At 44.7% G+C, this 15,919-nt stretch overlaps 1 protein-coding gene across 7 annotated transcripts in view; it reads left to right on the top strand.

Annotated features, from left to right (window-relative positions):
* Kank1 (KN motif and ankyrin repeat domains 1) overlaps positions 1–15,919 on the top strand; it is a 205,128-nt gene that overhangs the window by 40,106 nt on the left and 149,103 nt on the right. Inside the window, exon 1 of one of the 7 annotated variants that reach the window (XM_042262098.2) lies at positions 3,138–3,406. The exons of 5 other annotated variants lie outside the window; for them this stretch is intronic. The gene's annotated coding sequence lies outside the window, so the exon portion shown is untranslated. Of the gene's footprint in view, positions 1–3,137; positions 3,407–15,919 lie in introns of those variants that run through there. One more of the 7 variants, XM_042262109.2, reaches the window with a different exon arrangement.

The following is a 15,919-nucleotide window of genomic DNA, read 5'->3' on the forward strand; positions in this document are numbered from 1 at the left end:
ATATTGATCACATTACCTTTATGTGATAAAGATATTCTATAAGGGGAAGTGTGTGTAAGTAGTGTGAGTGACAGGAGTTTTATAATCTGGCTGAAGAACTGTGTATGTTTCACATCAAATTATAGATGGGATAATATGAAGTTAATAGCCTTCTTTTAATTCCATCAAAAATGTGAAGGAAATGTCTTCCTTTCTTTGTTATTCCTTCCACTGGAAAATAGAGGGGTATATGTGAATTTTCAACTTAACTGGCCTATGGTTTCATTTCTTCCTGTGTCCTACTTTGATATTTCCTCCTGGTCTATTATTATGAAGCGTTCTAGAGACCAGTGAATGGCTGATCAGAACCCTTTGTAAATCTCAACTTCTTGGACTGGACATGAATGCATGCCAGCTGCCAATCTAAGCCACCCACCCACCCACCCACCCACCCCTCTCCCCAGCCTCCCAGCATCGCAGATGTTGCCCTTTGGACAGAATGTTAAGCAGCAAGTGATGGATGGAGCCTCATGCTCGTGGATGACTTAGCTTATTTAATTTTTTTTAGCTTGTACTTTTTTTTTTTTTAACTTTGTACTTTCTATATCTAGTGTAGCTAGTCTTCAGCATTTTCAATCCTCCTGCCTCAGCCTCCTGAGTGCTGGGGTTTCAGATGTTCATCATCACACTCAGCTTTTGTGTCATGTCTGCCCCCCCCCATTGATGTTTTGCCAAGAGCATCGGCTCCCCTAGAACTGGAGTAACAGACAGTTGTGAGCTGTCATGTGGGTGCTGGGAATTGAACCCTGGTCCTCTGGAAGAGCATCTCTCTAGCCCCTCACACCCAGCTCTTGAAAGAAGAATTTTTCATGCCAGAATTAAACTAAATCGGTGGAGGAAAGTCCACAGTATTTCAAGACAGGCTCTATCTCATGGTGAGAAGTATCCCTTCCTCTGGACCAGTGGTTCTCAACCTTGCTAATGCTTCGACCCTTTCATACAGTTCCTCATGTGGTGGTGACCACCAGCCATAAAATTATCTCACTGCTACTTCATAATTGTAATTTTGTTCCTGTTATGAATTGTAAATATCTAATAGGCAGGACATGTGGTGTGCAACCCCTGGGAAAGGGTCATTTGACCCCAGAAGGTTGAGAACTGCTGCTGTAGAGCGAATGTCTGGGAAGACTTTAAAAAGGACTCATTTTCTTTTCCCTATTCTGGCTCCAACAGCTGTCTCAACACACACACAATTTGAGGTGGGAGTAACCTGGCTTCCTCAATCCACAGGCTGCACTGGGGGCGTGTGACAATGAAGAGTCCCCATCCTCCCTCTGTCCTGGCCACCTGGCCCCTTTGTTCTTTCTCCTTGTTCTCCAGGCGACCGGCAGCAGTGACTCCAGGACATAGGAACTAGGAAGTGGGGGACTAAATCCCTGTGCAGGTGGCTGGCTATTGTGTGGAGGAAGCCAGCCTAGTTCTTCCTGGGGCTGCTTTCATCCCCCCCCTCCCCCACAGCCTCCAGAGGGTAAAACGATGCCTAATTGGGGCTGGGGTGGGGGTGGGGCACACAAAGCCGTGGGTCAGAAAGGTCCCCAGGGAAACAAACCTAAGAAAGTAGATGGAGCATTGGGAAAAACTTGGTGGATTTTAGTCTTTTCTAGTTTAACTCTGAGGCTATTGAAATCAAGGACTTGCTTTCATGTGTGGGTGCCTGTGGAATGCTGGCAGTTCGATACCATCAAATGGGATGCAAGATAGTCAGAGTTGCAAGTGTGTGTTGGAAAACATGCGGGCACGTGTGTGTGTGTGTGTGTGTGTGTGTGTGTGTGTGTGTGTGTGTGTGTGTGTACACACACACACAGAGCTGGGGTAAACAGCCTTCATCAGTGACAGCTGTAATTTTCAGTATTGTTTTAGATATTAATGATTCTAAGCAGAAGCTTCCATCTCTAACTTTTTTTAATGAAAGCTGTTAAGATGTTTATTACAAAAAACCAGAGCCTGTCATCTACTAACGTTTCTGGCCACTCCTTTCTCCCACAACCACAGTGAACCTAATTGTAGATCTTAAACTGTATCATCCCTTGAGCTTAAGCAGCAGGAACAAATAAACCACCTTCTCCAAAAGCCAAGGAAGTGACCTAGACGCTCCTTAGCAGGGGGGAGGCAGCTGCTAGCTGGAGGGAGAGCAGGGAAGAGGTGGATTAGGAAAGAGAGGCACCCACCCACGTCTTCCCTCCCTAATGACTCCATTTTACCCAATTTTCTTTCCTTTTTTTTTTTTTTTTTTTTTTTTTAGTTTTTTGAGGCAGGGTTTCTCTGTTTCTTTGTGTATCCTTGGATGTCCTGGAACTCGATCTGAAGACCAGGCTGGCCTCAAACTCAGAGATCCACCTGCCTCTGTCTCCTGAGTGCTGGGATTAAAGGCGTGCGCCACCACTGCCTGACACCCTATTTGATTTTCTACCCTATTTTTTCCCCCTTCTTTTCTCTGGATTGCCTATAGTTTTACTTTACTTTATTTAACCTCCCTTCTCCTTTTCCCAGACTCCCAGCTTTAGGAGTCGATGCCCAGTCCAGTCTCCTAAGTATCATGCACTTTGAGCCTTGAGTCCAGGAGCGCATAAGGGGAAGTCGGGAAGAGTCGTGTGGCCATAGGAGAAAGCCATGGGTGACTCCTTGGGAATGTGTGAAGAGCAGGGCAAGGAGGGAGGCAGTGCCCAGCTAAACCGCGTGTCAGGACAAGGAGGGTAACATGAGTGTGAGCCTCAGGGAAACCAAGATGGGAGAATCCCAAGTGGCTACTCCTCCACCCCAGGGAACTTTCTAAGCATGGAAAAGGTGAGAGACACATGATAATCCAGGCACTGGGGAGGCAGAGAGAGGCAGGTGGATCTCCCTGAGCCCATGGCCAGCCTGGTATCCATGTCAGACTAGCCAGGGCTACATAGTGTGACCCTGTCCCCTGTTCACCGTATGAGGTTGTCCATCTGGGAGGTACAGCATCTTCCATGATGAGATGTAGGACCAGATTCCGTATACTAGGTTATTGTGTTCTATAGGTTTGATTCAAAGGATTTTAAGGTGTTACTTATTTTTATTCTATGTGTATGAGTATTTGCCTGCACGTATGTCTGAGTACCTTGTGTATGCAGGTGTCTCCAGAGTGTCAGATGCCCCGGAACTGGATTTAGGCCGTTGTTAGCCACCATGTGAGTGAGGGCTGGGAACAGAACTCAGATCCTCTTGGAGAACACAGAAGTGCTCTTGGTTGCCGAGTCACCTCTCCCCTGGATTCCGAGATAGAATCTTTAACCTGAAGTCAGCGGGTCATTTCAATGACAAAGGCTCACGCTTGTTTATCTTTTTCTTCATTCTTCCGGAAACCAGAGCGATTCTTGGAAGGTTTCACTCTCTGACGCTGGTGAGTCTGACAATCTGTGTTCACCTTTCTCTTTGAAGTTAGCTGACCACTGTGACTTGGGAAGGAAGATGGTGTCCAGAGGACTGTTGAAATGACTCTCTTTTGTGCACCAGACCCTGAGCTTGTGTCAGGGACACAGCCAAGGACAGGCACGGTGACAGCCAGCGGCAGCTCCCAGCGCAGCGAATCAAACACTAAACAAAGTTCCTGACGGGCAATGAGTAAAGGGGGCTCAAATGGGAGGCCATATCCTAGTTCAGACCGGGCGAGCATTCCCGAGAGGAGACTGGACACCTAAGGATTAATAGAATTAGCATGTGAAGGTTGGAATTCTGTGAAGGGCACTCTGGCATAACTGTGGGACATTTGTAAAGGCCGTGAGGTGGGAAGGGGGCTCTGCCCTGCTTGAGGAACAGATTGGGATTATGTGGTTGCTATGGTAGAATTCATCATGTGAATGACCAGCCGAGGACTCCACCCAGATCCATTCCCACTTCAGCATTGAAAGGACTATTTGGCAATGATGCTTATATCAGTCCAGTGTATAGTTAAGCTTTTTCCCTTGATTTTTTTTTTTTTTTTTTTTTTTTTTTTTTTGAGACAGGGTTTCTCTGTGTAGCTTTGCGCCTTTCCTGGAACTCACTTGGTAGCCCAGGCTGGCCTCGAACTCACAGAGATCCGCTTGCCTCTGCCTCTGATTTTTTTTTTTAAACAAGGTCTCAATATGTAGACCAGGCTGGCCTCAAACCCCAAGAGATCAGCTTGCCTCTGCTTCCTGAGTGTTGGGATTAAAGGCGTGCACTCCCAGCAACCTAGTACAAATTTAAAAGATCCTTATGTGACTTCTTTATAGCTGGTGTTTTGATCTTTTGATTGTAATATGAAACATTGTAATGTTAGCCCCCAAAAGGCAGGGAAAGACCCACTGAGTGAACTCCAGTTTGGAATGTTGCCTGCCTTCCACTTCAGCCAAAATATAATTAAAAAAATGTTTCCAGTCACATCCTTGACCACTCTGTCAGGTCTTTGCCCTGGCTTTCCCCTCAGGGCAGTTTAAGGATCTTTAAAGAAAATCTTAGGCGGGGTTTTCTCGTGAGCACAGTATTTGGGGTTGGAAGGCTTACACGCTGCTTTTGTAGATTTTGTTGTTTGTTTGTCTTATTACTTTTTGAATATCCAGCCCAGAATAAAGCATTTTTCTTTTATGGATGCCTTGGTTAGAAATAAATGTAACTGACTTTGTTCCTCTCCTCCCAGTTTAATAATCATTTACTGATATTTCATGTAAAAAAAAAACAAAACCAAAACCAGTTTAGATGTTTGCATCCCTGTCTTCTGTGGACTCGGGTATGTTCAGAAGCATTTAAAGTTGAACTAAACTGTTAGCTGATGGTAATAGAATTATTGTTGGACACGGAGGCCGGCTGGTGCCAGACAGTAAGATTCTTTGCTTTTGCTCCTCCCACATTCCCTTTTCTCTCCCGTTTCCTCCTCCCCACCCTCCTTCCTTTCCTATTTCCCTCTTTTGAGTTGAGGTCACTTATCCCCCTGCTTCAGTCTCTTGAGTCCCCGGGACCAGGTGACAGTAGACGTCAGACCCTCTCATTCTCAGGACTTCTCCATGCCGAGGGCTGTGTGACTATTTGATTTTTCATCTACATGTTTGGAAATTGAGGTTCCAGAGACTGAGTTTCCCAGGAGTCCCTAGGTGGGCCATGCTGGAGCTGAGACCTCAGCTGTTTAGGCCGGTCCTGGGCATTGCCTTTACAATGAATCTGGCAAATAAATGTAAGCAGAGGTATGCCCTTCTAAACTCGAGGAAGAACTTCATTCCAGAGCCCAAGTGAGGGAAAAATGACAGCCAGTCCCTAAATTTGACATCATTCTTTGCCACTTTTGATAAGTTCAAACCTTCCTTTTATTTGACTTTACTTTCAAAGGAATATTAGAAAATCAATAAACAGCACCTAATAGATTTAGTGAAAACTAAACCCAAATACCATGGCAATCTGAGGGAATGGGACCTTCAAATATGTCACTCCTAGAAGGGACCCTCAGATTTCTATGCCTGGCTGAGTCCTCTGGGGGACTGATGTGTAAAGTATGGGGTTTCTGAGTCCAGTCTAGCATTTTCTGTGTCTGGCTTGAGAGCTGGCATTTCTGATGACTCTTGGTCTGTCCACCTGTAGATATGAGAGGAGTTGGCTCATGTGACTGGGGAGGCCCGGAAGTCCCAAAATCCACCATGTGTAAGGGGAGCCTCTGGTGCGTGTCTTGGACGGAGTCTGAAGGTCTGAGGACCATGAGCCCCAAAGTCCAAGGGCAGAGAAAGCAAGTGCCTCGGTTACGTTCCTATCGAAATGATCAAACACTGTGACCAAAAATAACTTGGGAAGGAAAGAGTTTATTTTGCTTATAGTTCCACATCTCTGTCTGTCATGAAGAAAAGTCAGGGCAGGAACTGAAGCAGAGGCCATGGAGGAGTATTGCTGTACTGGCCTGTTCTCCACAGCTGGCTCAGCCTGCTTTCTTAGTGTCTTTTCTTTTCTTTTTCTTCTTCCTCCCCCCCCCCCCAAGACAGTGTTTCTTTATGTAGCCTTGGCTGTCCTGGAACTTGCTTTGTAGACCACGTTAGCCTTGAACTCAGAGATCGGCCTGCCTCTGCCTCTGCCTCTGCCTCCCGAGTGCTGGGAATAAAGCCCATGCTCAACCCTTGCTTGGCTAATTCAGCCTGCTTTCTTACAGCATCCAGGGCTACCTGTCCAGGTCGGCCCTGCCTACTGCACCACCATGGGCTGGGCCTTCCCATGTCGATCATTAATCAAGAAAATGCCCTGCAGACTTGCCTACAGGCAATCTGACAGAGGCATTTTCTCAACTGAGAGTCCTTTCCCCCAAATGACTACCTTGTGTCAGAGTCCACGTAAAACTAGCCAGCACAACAAGATTTGAGCTAAGAGGTGATTTTCCTTTCCTTCATTTCTGCTGTGATTTGGATGCCTATCCACATGGTTGAGAGACGTCTGCTCCATAAGGTCTTCAAGCTCATGCAGGTCTTTTTGCAGAAGCAGATTCACAGACATACCTGGAAGTGGCAGTTAACATACCCAAGCTTGCTCCGTTAACTCAATGTGCCAGCTTGACTGAACTGCCGTTGTAGATAATGCTGCGGGGCACACACTCTGAGCACCACTGGTTAGGACTGAGACGGCTCCTGGACAGTAACAGTACTAATGAAATAAGATGATCCAGTCCTGATCCCCAGAGAGACCCAGTTCCCAATTCTAGCTACACTGTAACCAATAACAAGTGAATCAGGTGCTCACCAGGGTCGGGGTGAGGCAAGGACTCCATGCAGCCAGCATGGAGCCAGTACTACTGTTAGGTAGAAGGTGGAAGAGTCCACCCCATCCCCTTACAGCTGAGGGCACCTGACACAGAAGCATGAGCACACATCCTGTGCATTCTAGGATGACTATACCCTTCCATTCTGTTCTGCTAGGCACTAGGCAAGGGCATGCACACTCCTTGAAAAGAATCAAATGACTAAACATCAGCATAAGTCCAGATTCAGATACCAGCCAGGTGTGCTGGTACAGAGGTAGGTGGATCTCTGAGTTCCAGGCCAGCTTGGTCTACTGGTGTGTGTGTGTGTGTGTGTGTGTGTGTGTGTGTGTGTGTGTGTGTGTGTGTATGTGTGTGTAGGGGGTGATACAAAAAAACTAAAAAGACAGATTCAGATACCAATTAGGCATAACATCTGTTTAGTTTACTCAGGGTGGAGGGGTCTGTGTGGCGGTCCTTCCTCTGGGGTGTTTTGCCCACAAGAGCTGGACGGAGTTTCCCCTCCCTCCCTCCTTGCGGTGACTGAGAAGTAGCTGGATAGCTGAAATCACAGAGGCTGGTGCGAGGAAGCCTTAAGGAATTCCTCCAGATGTGATGTGTCCAGACTTGTACCAGCATACGAAGTTCAGGATTGGACAAGATCTGTGTGCTCCCAGCGCATAAGCGGTTTAAAAAAAATAAAAGTGCTTCTTAAAATACAAATAGGGAAAAACTCCTTTGAATTGCTGAAGTTACCCTTGGGTGGTGATAACATACGGACGGTTTAGAATTAAAACAACTTTAACCTTCCTGCTGTTACAACACCGTCATTAATTGTGTGTACACAAACATCCCTGGTCATGTGGAACGTGATCGTTAGAATTTTTGCAGAGCTATACTTAAGGCAACTAGTTTTTTTAATCATAGCACTCTAATTAAAATGTTACCGTGAAGTTGGTGGGGGAGGTAGGTCACAGCTCTACAGTTTTTCTAGATTCTATTTGGGTTGAGCTTGGTGGGAAGACAAATGTTACTGAATACAAAAGCATTTTCCAAATTTGTGTTTTATGAATGAGAGGGAATCTGAAATTACTTCTGATACTAAATGTCAAATTGGAGAAAGGGAGGTTGGAGTGTGGGGCTCAGTTGGTAAAGTGTTGTTAACCTAGCATGCACAAGCCCTAGGTTGATCCCTAGCACCCTATAAAACTGGGCGTGGTGGTGCATGCCTGGAATCCCAACACTTGAGAGGCAGAGATGGAAGGGGCGGATGGAAGTCCCTCCTCAGCTCTGTAGCCAGCTGGAGTAAAGCAAACAGGAGCAAGAGATGGCTCAATTAATAAAGTGCTTGCTGGTCCTGTAAGGGCCTGAGGTCACAGCCCTGGCCTCCGAGTAACAGCCGAGCATGGTGCTACGCATCTGTTTACTCCAGCTGCAGGGGACATCATCCTGAAGACAGGATCTTGGGTTCTTGTCCATGCTGACAAGAATGTCCAGCTGAATCTGCACATTCCAGTGGGGGAGGGATTGAGGAGGATCGCTGACGTCAGCCTCTGGCCTCCATAAACACACGTGTGTACACACCTGACCCCCACCACACACAGATGTGAAAGTGGGAGAGAAAAAAAATACTTGAATTCATTGTTAGTTAACTTATTTTTCTTTCTTTTTAAAATTGTTGAGCATGTAAAAGCTTTCTTGTGTGTCTGTCTGTCTGTCTGAGATAGAGGGAAGTGTTTGAAAATTGACAGCTGAGCTGTACTGACCTCTGGCTGAGTGTGGCTTGAATCTTGGTCTCTGGCCTTGGAGTCTCGGTGCCATCAGTTATGAGACATGTTCCTGACTGTGTCAGGGCGCCTGAGGCCTCAGTTTCCCCATCTGTAAATCAGGTGTGATCATAGTAATCTTCACATACGGTTCCGAAGTATCCTCTTGGTCACTTGTACTGTTAACTGTCATCCTGGTAAGTTGAGGGCCATGTTTCTTTTCTTTTCTAGAAAAATCCAAGAACTAGGGACGAATAAGAGATAGTCATTTGCACCACTGTCATCCATTTCAGGCACTATTTATCTTGGTCTCTTTGGGGAAATAAAATACAACTTTGTATCCAGGAACCTTTTGAACTTGTAGCCCAGTTGTGAAGGTGCTGTGATGTACAAGGGTGCTTATGACACGGAGGTTTAGGAAATGAACTAAGTTAGGCGTTGTGTCTGGAAGGCTTCCCCTTTCAAAAGCTGTTCAGTACTCAGTGGGTCTGAAGTGTGAGTTTTCTAGCTGGATCCTTGGTGCCACTAAGATAATTCAATCACTTACCCAATTACTCTCTCTCTCTCTCTCTCTCTCTCTCTCTCTCTCTCTCTCTCTCTCTCTCTCTCTCCACTTTCAGCCTGTGTGGAGCCCTTGGGTTCTTGCCCTGCTTTGTGTTGTCCTGAATAGTTTGAGGTTTTGTTGAGGTTTTGTTATTTTTCACTTTCTTGGGGGCAATCCTCCAACCTAATTCTTCTGGTCGAGTGAACTGTTGTTTGTTCGAGCTCTGTGGTGCTTTTCTGCATTAGTCTCAGGCGAATCTCAGTCTCTATGCTGGGGAATGGGGGACTTTGTTTAGGTTCTTGAATAAATGCACCATAACGACAGCTTGAAAATAAAAATTCCTATGCAGATGGCTCTCCAGAGAAATGATAGGTTTTCTTAGGTTTGATAGTTAACATAACTATGTGGTTATGTTAAAGCAAATGTCTTTATCGGCTATGACAAGGATGTTCTTGAAGGTTAAGAGGCAGCTTACTTTTTCTCTAAGATGTAATAATAGCAAAGGGCTGGAGAGATGTCTCCGTGGTTAAGATCATTGGCTCCTCTTGCAGACAGAGGACCTGGGTTCGATTCCCAGCCTCTACATGGCGGCTCACAACCACTTGTAATGTCCATTGGCAGGGAATCCTGTGCCCTCTCTGGCCTCTGGGCACAGGTGTGCATGAGGTACACACACAAAACACTCACACACATAAAACTAAATCTTCAAAGAAACTGAACAAAAAAGGGCTAGGTGAGAAAGATCATACTTGTTGCAGCTCACTGTGTGTTGAATTCCTATGTAGTCTCCTCATTATTACATGTGTTGGAAGTCTTTTGTAATAACAGGTTTGAAAATGGAGTTCTGGGATCCTAGCATGTGTTTCTTATTCATATGTGTATCTACACTGTATGTATTTGCATCTGTATATACAACTGTCATATCAGAACATTTAAAGGCTCCTTGAGCAACAATGGAGGAAATATTCATGTCCTAGACTTTAAGGTGGGGAATTGTTTTGGGGAGCTATTGAAAACTGAATTTTAAACAGACAGAAATGTAGGTATGGTCATGTGATGGAAGACACAGATACTTCAGGAGATTGCTCACAAAAATAATGCAATCCATGGGTTAAGAAGACAGTCAGTCTAAGAGGTGTCTAAGGCTACCTAGGAAATGCGTCTGTAGCTGGACCCGTACAAAGGTAGTAGGCATGTCAAGGAAGCAGGTGTCGAAGGGTTAGTGTGGTCCAGAGAGAGGGTTGGAGAAAAGGTCAAGTCTAGACAGTAAAATCATCTACAAAAGCCCCTCAAAGGTTGTGTGACAAAGGATGTTTACATACAGCAACAGAGCTGAAAGAAGGTGGATAGAGCCTCCTTTGACCTCACCTGGGAATCTGTGCAGAATAATGCAAGCATTTGGGTGGACTGCACATTTATTGATTTGGCATCACAAGTAAATTTTAGTGATCAGATGAATTTGTAAATAGAGGATCTATTAATGATATGAAAAGTATTTTTACTTACTTTGTTCATGTTATTTTTATTTTTATTTTTTTTTAATTTACAGGTACCTGTATCTTTTCCTTAGCCTTTAGGGGAAAATTTATTGATAGCACTCAACATTTTTCTCAGATTAAGTACTGCCTTGAGTATTGTCTGGCCTGTTCCAAAACTGTTAAAGTCCCTGAGAATTTTTTTTGTAATATTTTTGCAGTTGTCATTGATTTAATTTGTTATGTTCTGAATTTTTACAGTAACTATTATCTTTGACTTGTGTTGAGTCTTAATTTTTTTCCTCTAAGTTTAGAAAACTCAGGGGTGGGTGATGGTTTTTAATTGGAAAGATCAAAACAACTATGCTTAAAATTGGTAGCTACCCAGGCTGAGGGAGGTGACCACAATAAGAAGGATACTTGAACTGAGGTTAAATATTCAGTCCCTAATTTCATCATATCTCAGCATACTTTAGAGTCGTGCAAAGGTCATCCATTTCAAAATTCCTCACAAACTTCAAAAGACTGTCAAAAGAGAGAAAGAAAGAATATGTATATAATTTTCTGATTTGTAGACTTCTGTTGGCAGTCTTTGAAGACAGGAGAAAGACCAAATGTTTGAAAAGACAAAGACTATTTTTACGAAACTGAACCACAGTAATATTCTGAGATAGAAAATGCATCAGTTTTTTTAAGCATGACCCAGAAGGCTTAGATGGTCCCAAGTGAAGTCACAGTTGCGTCCTTCAATAGAGAAGTGCCCACTCTGTGCCCTGGCTGGCCTTTGCCTTTTCTACACCTGTGATCCAAGCTTGACAACACGTTCCTTCTTGTACATTAGTTCTTCTCTTCTGGAACTTTCTTTGGCCTTTTGTAGTTGTTTGAGTATGTGTCAGACTCCCCCTGGTAGAACAGGAAGGAGCTTCTATCTCAGGTAGTATTTACAGACAAGTGCTCGGAAAAGAGGAGGGAAGGCATGACCTTGGAGTGAAGGAAGTGGGCAGGAGGAAAGGACGGTTCAAGGTTAGCTGGGAAGGAAATCCTTGTGAGGTCCCCAGGATCTGGCCCTGCTAAGGTAACTGGGGCTCCTTTGAAAATGAGTTCCCGGTTGCAGAGAACATTTGGATAATGTCATTGCTAGAAAATGCCAGAGTAAAGCTGAGTGCTGGTCTGAGTTTCTCAAGATTGTTTGTAGGTCAGTTGTAAAAATAAGGGCCTTAACCGGGTGGTGGTGGCACATGCCTTTAATCCCAGCACTTGGGAGGCAGAGGCAGGCGGATCTCTGTGAGTTCGAGGCCAACCTGATCTATACAGTGAGCTCTAGGATGGCCAGGGCTACAAAGAGAAACCCTGTTTTGAAAAACTAAAAAGACAGACAGACAGGCACAGACACACACACACATACACATAGACACACACACACAGGCACACGCATGTGCGCGTGCACAGAGAGAGAAGGAGAGAACATGTTTTGTCATTTTATTAATTCAAGGTTTTTCCTGTACACGTACACACACACACACACACACACACACACACACACACACACACACACACACGCAATTGCCTTTCTCATTAGATTGAGCCTATATATCTTTTCATGTTTATAAATCTCTTTAATGACATTTATATGAATGTGCTCTTACTAAAACTGTCTTTGGGGATAAAGAGGTAGCTCAGTGGACAAGAGAACTGGTCGCTTTTCTAGAGGACACCAGTTAGATTCCCGGCATCCACATGGCAGTTCAGTCATCTGTAATGCCAGTCCCAGGGAATTTCATCCAATAAAATTGGCAGAGTTGTTCTTACCAAGTGACAAGGAATCTTAGTTTGAGCAATGTGACCTTCCATGAAGAATGTGGGTCAGATTTCCAAAAATGAAATGTTTGTTGAAGTTAGTCCTTTTGTTCTTACTTACAGCTCTGGATACTGCATGCTGAACTGCCTTACCAGTGGTATGAAAGAGTTTGTTACAGTCTGCTAACCCAAGTCAGAGATGGCATAGGAGGGCTTTGTATCTAATTGTTAGGATCTATCAGTGGAGGCTGGGTTTGACTCCTGCCACAGACAGAGTTGCTCACAGCAATCTGTAAATTCAGTTCCAGGGACTCCTGGACCTCTCCTCTGGCCTCTACTGGTATTGCATGTATGTGGTAAAGAGATATATAGACAAAACACCCATATGCATAAAAAAATGTGTCATTAGAAAAATAATGCAGATTGCTGCATCCAAAGAGCTCCATGGAAACTGACCAGTAAAGAGAGACGCAGCGGCAGCCTCAGTTCAGTGCTCCAGAGAGGAGGTCACACAGTGGATTGACCATTCAGTCTTATTTAATTAATTAGTTAATTTTTGGTTTTAGTTGAGACAGGGTCTCTTGTAGCCTAGGCTGTCCTTGAACTTGCTAAGGAGCTGAGAAGGAACTAACAAGTCTCCTACTCCATCTTCCAGGGATTAGAGACATGGGCTACCACATCTGGCTATTTAACTGTTGTATTATTTATGTAAGTCAGGGTTTTGTTTGTTTGTTTTTTGAGACAGGGTTTCTTTGTGTAGTCCTGCCTGTTCTAGAACTAGCTCTGTAGATCAGGCTGGCCTTGAAGTCAGAGATTCAAATGCCTCTGCCTCCCAAGTGCTGAGATTAAAGGTGTATATGTCAGTCTTGTGTGAAATAAATCAATTTGCATTTCTGTACAATCACAGAAATGGAGTAAACTTTGCTTCTGGGAAGAGTGGATTTAGGCCAAAGTTCAGGATCATTTTACTCATGTTTTCTCCTGGCAACCCCCAGCTCAGCCTGCGTAGATAGTGTGAAGTACAGGGCTTCTCTGTGCAGTAGATTTAGCCATAGTGCCTGGTGAGCCCTGGACCTCCACGAGCCTTGAATTCTTAGTGTGTAAATGACCCGTTAGCACATTTCTCCAGGTTACTGTGAGGATTATATGCAGCGGTGCATACACAGTACTTTTTAATCTGCACATCGCCACATGCATATTGGCGGTCGTTAGCAGCTACTAGAACCTTCAGCTTTCCATCTTCCTAATGGACGAAGAAGCAGTAAGCTTCATCAAGAAGAGGTATTCTAATTTTACTGTTTTACTTACAGCTGCATCTCACGACACATTTGTTGAATGAATGCAAGAAGAATATATGGGGACCGTAGCCTGACTTGACGTGAAACAATAAGTCTGCATTTTTTTTCCCTGTGAAAAATGTACTTGTCTTCTTTATGGGATTAACCCTGTTATTCTTAGCTTTAAAATGGGGAAACCGAAGCTGGTTGATCTCCGCTGATTCCCGTTACTACATGCTGGTGTCCTCAGGTGATTTTAATCTGTTTAGCTGTGTTTTTTTGTTTTTCTTAAGATCGATCCAGACCTGTGACCTGTGACTCTATTGTGTAAAATCTTTCAAAGTAAAGGGATGCAGTTGTGTATCAGACTTTATTTACTCACCCTTATCAAAAATAATTTTTGTTTCATCTGTCACACTCTGATGTGCTAGGAAGTCAGTGTCCCTGCGTTCCTGATAGGGCAACTCGGTCTGGGTCTCCGCCCTTTGTGCATTGTGTTTGGGCTCTAATAGTGAGTGTTCCATTCACGGGGACGTCTGAAGAGCCATTGTGGAGCTGGGTGACATTGTGTCAGCTCTGTGCATTGTACTTGAGAACAGAAGTGGTGTTTCACCTCTGGAGTCTTCTCTCATTGCCACTCAGATGATGCAGCTGAAGAGAGAAGCCTGTGCATACACTTCCCAAGTAAGTACTCTTGAGTTTGGGACAGTGTGATTATTATGTGTGTTTATCTGTTTATATGTCAAAAAAAAAAAAAAGTAGAACTAATCATTTCTTATCCCCAGTCTTTGGGTAAAAGAAGCAGCAATGAAATTCAATGCAGTTGTATTTGTGCATGCATTCCTAGAAGATGGACCATTAGAAAAAAAAATGGAATAAGTGCAGTCTGTTCCAGTGATGCTTAGGGACCACTGGCCCAGCAGTATGTTTGAACAGTGGTAATTTTGTTGCTGGAGAATGAGGTCAGAGCCTAGACTATGGCAGGGCTCCCATGGGCGCTAAGAGAACATTTCTGGACTCCAGGGAAAGTCGGAGATGTTGCTTTTTTCTCCTCTGTTACTCGTTATGGTCAGAGAGCTCCTTGAAGACAGGGTCTTTGTCATGATCGTCGGCCAGTGTCCTAACCTCTGTCACTTAGTGTGATAGAAAGTGCACTTTCTGGTCAAGTCTAAGTAAAATTGTTCTGAGAGCCCCTGAGATGGCCCAGCAGGGAAGAAGCGCGGTGCCATGACTGATGACCTGAGTTCAATTCCTAAAACTCACATGGTGAGGAGAAAGCCAACTGCCATGGGATGTCCTCCCTCTCTCCCTCCCTCCATCCATCTATCTCCCTCCCTCCCTCCCTTTCTCATTTGCGCGCGCGTGCGCGCGCGCGCACACACACACACACACACACACACACACACACGGAGGGGGGAGAATGAATAAATGTACTAAAAAATTATTGTACCTTTACCTTCATCAAAAACAGTCTTAAAAGCCACACCCTTAATATAGACAGTTTGTAAATGATCCACACATGCCTGCCTATAAAGAGGAGACATGGTCTGATTGTTTCATGTGAATAACGTGAAGTACACATAGTTGTACTGTGCCTTAGTTAGCTTTAATTGTCAACTTAGCACAACCTAGTGTCATCTGAGAGAAAAGCCTTGATTGCAAAATTTTCTGGATCAGATCAGCCCGTGGGCAGGTCTGAGCTGGTGGGGGTGGGTATCGAAATGGTTAATTGAGGTGGGCAGGCCTAGCCCACCGTGGGTGGTACCATCCCTAGGCAGGTGCAAGCCGGATGAGCCTGAGTCAGAGAGCAGAGACCTCCCTCGGTGATGACCGGTGACCTAGAAGTGTAAGATAATAAATCTTTTCCTTACCCGAGTTTACCACAGCAACAGAAATTAAACTAGAACACACTGCTAACACAAGGATGTGGCAAGGCAGTGTTTTAAGTGTACTGGACGCCATGTTGGCTTCGTTAACATTGGATACGACCAAAAGGGCACGTGGCATTCCACCTTCTGCTCAGTCCAATAGTTGGGCAGTCCTATAATCTGAGTTTGCACCCAGCTTTGCCTCTTTGTGGTTCCTCTGGCATCTCCTAATACCCTTTCGGCGGATGTCCCCAGAGGTGGCTGCTGCTTTCCCCTGCCTCCCTCACCCAAACGCCTGGGAGCTGAGAACTGATGCACTAGGTTCAGCTTTCGTCAGGTAAAGCTCATGTGATCCCATCCACAACATTACTTTGGCTTCTCCTGATGATGATGAGTCCGCTCTGACCCACCCAGTTGGCTGTGGTGATATTGTGTTCCCCAAAATATTGTACACCCTAATAA

The sequence above is a fragment of the Peromyscus maniculatus genome, chromosome 1 (assembly GCF_049852395.1).
Source record: "Peromyscus maniculatus bairdii isolate BWxNUB_F1_BW_parent chromosome 1, HU_Pman_BW_mat_3.1, whole genome shotgun sequence".
Taxonomy (NCBI): Eukaryota; Metazoa; Chordata; class Mammalia; order Rodentia; family Cricetidae; genus Peromyscus; species Peromyscus maniculatus.